The following is a 3,621-nucleotide window of genomic DNA, read 5'->3' as shown; positions in this document are numbered from 1 at the left end:
GCGTTGTTGTCCAAGTTTCCAGGTGAGTGCGAAGCAGTGGCAAATACGGTGCAGAGCCCATGGCGACAGCCCCCAGCCACGCCCTGTGACGTCCCCCAGCCACGCCCTGTGACGTTGCTGCTGGCAGTGCTTCTATTCCACCCAGTGACTTCCACAGGGCACTTGCTGTGGGAGACGACTCTGAGGAGGTCTCAGAGGAGCCCGTGCAGCAGCATCACTCAGCGCCCGAGAGGAAGGTCTTTCTGGACTGCCAGTGCCAGCAGCACCCGGGGTGCACCAGCCCTGTGCTATGGAGCCACAGTATGTGGGGGGCTTCCCAGCCTCTGCCTGGGCGTCCATTTTCCAGAAGCACCCTCAGCTGCTGCTCTTGCTGAACGCCTGGGTGTCTCGGGAGATGAAGCAGTTCTTTGGTGTGCAGAGCTTTAAGGCGTTCATGCTGACACGCATGATCCTGGAGGCGCTGCCCGTCTACGGCCTGGACGAAGGCATCCTGGTTGCGGTGCTGCGCCCCGAGCTGCAGAGCCACGCTTCCAGGTTTGTGCGAAGGCTCCTTGAGGCCACAGAGAAGGAGTGCGTGGACAAAGCGATGAAACTCATGATCCGCCAGGAGAAGGGGCACGGGGCCAGCGACTGCTGGTCTGAGTTCAGCTGGTGGCAGGAGGGCAGCCCTGTGGCCAGCACCAGCTGGACAGCCTGCCAGGAGCAATGCAAGGGCAAGCTCGTGGTGAGAAGCAGCTCCTCTGGCAGCCAGCACAGAGGCGAGTGGATCAGCACGACCAGAGTGACCCGCTCTGACCGCCCCGGGGGCTGGGAGCAGAACCCCGAGCCCAGCCCCAGCCCCACTGCCTGCACGCTGGGGACCCCTGTGCCCGGAGCAGCCCCCTCCAGCAGCGCGGACGCAGACGCGCTCCCAAGCACCTCGACCGCTGCCGTGCAGGGGGGTCCTGCCTGCGTCCCCGCTCCCACCCCAGCGCAGCAGGAAGATGCGCAGCAGGAGCCAGGGCAGGCTCTGCCCGGGGCCTCTGCTCCCCTCCAGGGCAGGGCCCGCTCCAAGCGCAGGCCCCATCGCGCTCGCAAGAGGAAGACCAGCAGCTCTCAAGACTCCGCTGCACCCGCCAAGAAGCTGCCCCGCCAGTGATGCTCGGAGCCGACACCAGCAGTGGCCGAAGGAGCCGGGCCAGCAGCAGGGCCACTCGCTGACCCTGCGCGACCAGGGGGCTCCATTTTTCACCCGCAAACCTTCCTCGAGCTCTTATTAAACACTTGAACATCACAGAAAGCGTCTGGCATTGCTGTGGGGTGCAGGGACCACTGAGAGCAGGGCTGCAGCCGAGCTGCCACAGCAAAGCCTTGGGAGAGGGCTGCCCTTCAGTAGGACTGAAACTCCTCTGTCCTGCAGTGGCCTTGCCCTGCCCCACCAGAGCTCACCCCCTGCTGGGTGCGTACTTCACAGCCACCATGGAAAGACCCCCGGTGTCAGACACAGCGCTTTGCATAGAGCTCTTTGCTGATCAGACGGAAGCACGGCCGGTAACAGCCTGGCTGGCCGGCGCTGCTGCTGCCTGTGCTCCTGGAGGAGGCTTTTGCTGGACATCGATCTTGGGAGCCTCTGTGCCTCAGAGGCTTTCCTGGATCCCGCCGTTGGGCACCGGATCTGCTCCCCAGAGCTGAGGAACTGAATAGAAAGCTCTGTAGCCCTGTGTGCAGAGAGAGGTGCAGAGCAACACTACAGGCCTGCTCGGGACACACGTGCTGAGATCTGCTTCTGGCTGGAGAGATCAGATCCATGGTGCCTGGGATGCGACCCCAGCCTGCAGCGCTCCACACCATGAGAGCTGTCAGGAGAAGCCCCCCTTGGCCCAGGTGTTGGAGGAAGTCAAAGCAAGAAAGGGCAGTGCTGGGCAAGGGCTATGCTTGGAGATCCTTACACGAGGGACTCCTCCTCACCACCCCAGAAACGGGCTGTTCCGCTACTTTCCTGAGGAGGCGGGTCGCTGCTCCTCGCAAAGCCCACTGGGTCCCTGGGGAAAGTCTCCTACCACAATGAGGAGAAAGACCCACATCTTGACCGAGACCTTCCTGCCTCTCCCCTCTCCCAGTCATGCTCACCCTATGGTCCCACTCAACCCCACAGTGCTGACTGTGCCTGGGGCTGCAGAGAGGCACCAGGCAGTGGGGACTGAGCCGGGACATGAGAAAGGAAAGGATGCTATCCTTGTCCAGGCCCATGGCTCTGGGATTTGCTTCCCCCACCCCCGGCTGGGCCATCAGCCCCCAGCTGGCCCAGGTCTGTCCTGAAGCTGGTCCACACTCACCTTTGCACATATGAGTACTGCGAAGGGCAAAGCCTCAGCTTGTGCTCTGGGCTCTCCTCATCCTCTCCTGGTGTCTCGCCACCACGTGGGAATGCCACGAATGCAGGACCCTGCACGCAGAGGTAAGAACAGGAGATGTCGCTGGGCAATGGGAAGGTGCCTCGAGCTGGTACAGTCCCGCAGAGGACAGTCAGCACCCACGCTCCTCTGCCTTAGGGACCTTCCCACCTTGGCTCCCTGGAGGACAGGAATGCTCTTTTCCTGTTTTCCAGCATCTTCTGCTTGTGGGTACTGGCTTCCCCTGTTCAAACACAGCTGTGTGGTCGAACAACAGTTATTATTATTATTGCTCTTTATTATTTCACTGGTTTTCCTCCACTTTGCTTCTGCTTTGAGCAGTGGCAATTTCAGTGCAGGACTGCAAAAACGTGCTGGGAAGGACAGCAGAGAGACAGAAACTCTGCTCTGGGTCATCCCTACAGTAATACTAAAAGCATGGTACCTCTGGGGCTGTTTGGATTCTGCTCTGTCTATGGCCAAGTAGCTGCTTCTTACGTACAACCACCAAACACTTTGGTCACGGAGGTGAATTCCATGATCACAATTGTACTGTATTAAAACTGCTTTACAGAAGTGCCTTGCTGGAAACCGCTTAACTGGCATGGTTCTTCCTGCTTCTCCATTCCCCATCTATGGATGTGAGAAATGAAACAGAGCTTGTAGATCCTGCTGCCAGGGCCGGGTTAGTTCAGTGACACCAACCTGTGAGTGGGTGCGATGCACTGCTTGGTGTTTCCACCAGCTGTGCCACACTTACTAGGTGTCAAGAAGCTTACTTTGAGAGCAAAAGCTCGAGGAGGAGCAATGACCCATCCGATAACCAAGCTGAGTTGATGGAGTTTGAGAGCTGATTCATGTTTTGGCTTCCAAGTGCAGGACCTGAGTTTGAGAGCTGGAGCCCTTCCGGTGGCTGTCACATGGACACACTGGGCTTTGTATGGAGTCGGTGTTTGCCGTGAGGAGTCTCCAGGCCCGCCCAGCCCAGGACCAGGCAGCAGGGAACCCCTGGGGGTGCTCTGGGGACACCTCTGAGATCAGATGACAGCCAACAGCCAGGGCCAGGTTGGCTGCCCCACCACCGAGTGCCACCATGGGGGTGAAAACTGGGTGCAATGGAGCAGCCAAACTTTTAAACCTCACTGCTAAACCTAACCCAAACCTGTAATCCTAAACCTAACTCTACACCTAACCCTAAAACTCAACCTAACCGAAAACCTAATCCCTAAGTCTAACCTTTACCCAACCC

At 59.0% G+C, this 3,621-nt stretch overlaps 1 long non-coding RNA gene across 1 annotated transcript; it reads right to left on the bottom strand.

Annotated features, from left to right (window-relative positions):
- Positions 1–1,489: 1,489 nt before the first annotated feature.
- Positions 1,490–2,572, bottom strand: LOC133263483 (uncharacterized). The gene is made up of 2 exons (XR_009741496.1): positions 2,316–2,572; positions 1,490–1,667 (listed from the first exon to the last, which is right to left on the bottom strand). It is a non-coding gene; the product is annotated as an uncharacterized LOC133263483 (long non-coding RNA).
- Between the last annotated feature and the right edge of the window lie 1,049 nt (positions 2,573–3,621).

This window comes from Pezoporus flaviventris, unplaced genomic scaffold (genome assembly GCF_033815535.1).
Source record: "Pezoporus flaviventris isolate CSIRO_AGI_PZ_B2104156 unplaced genomic scaffold, CSIRO_AGI_Pfla_v1 ptg000326l, whole genome shotgun sequence".
Classification (NCBI taxonomy): Eukaryota; Metazoa; Chordata; class Aves; order Psittaciformes; family Psittacidae; genus Pezoporus; species Pezoporus flaviventris.
Note: the sequence above shows the minus strand (reverse complement) of the source record. Positions and strands in the feature narration are given on the sequence as shown.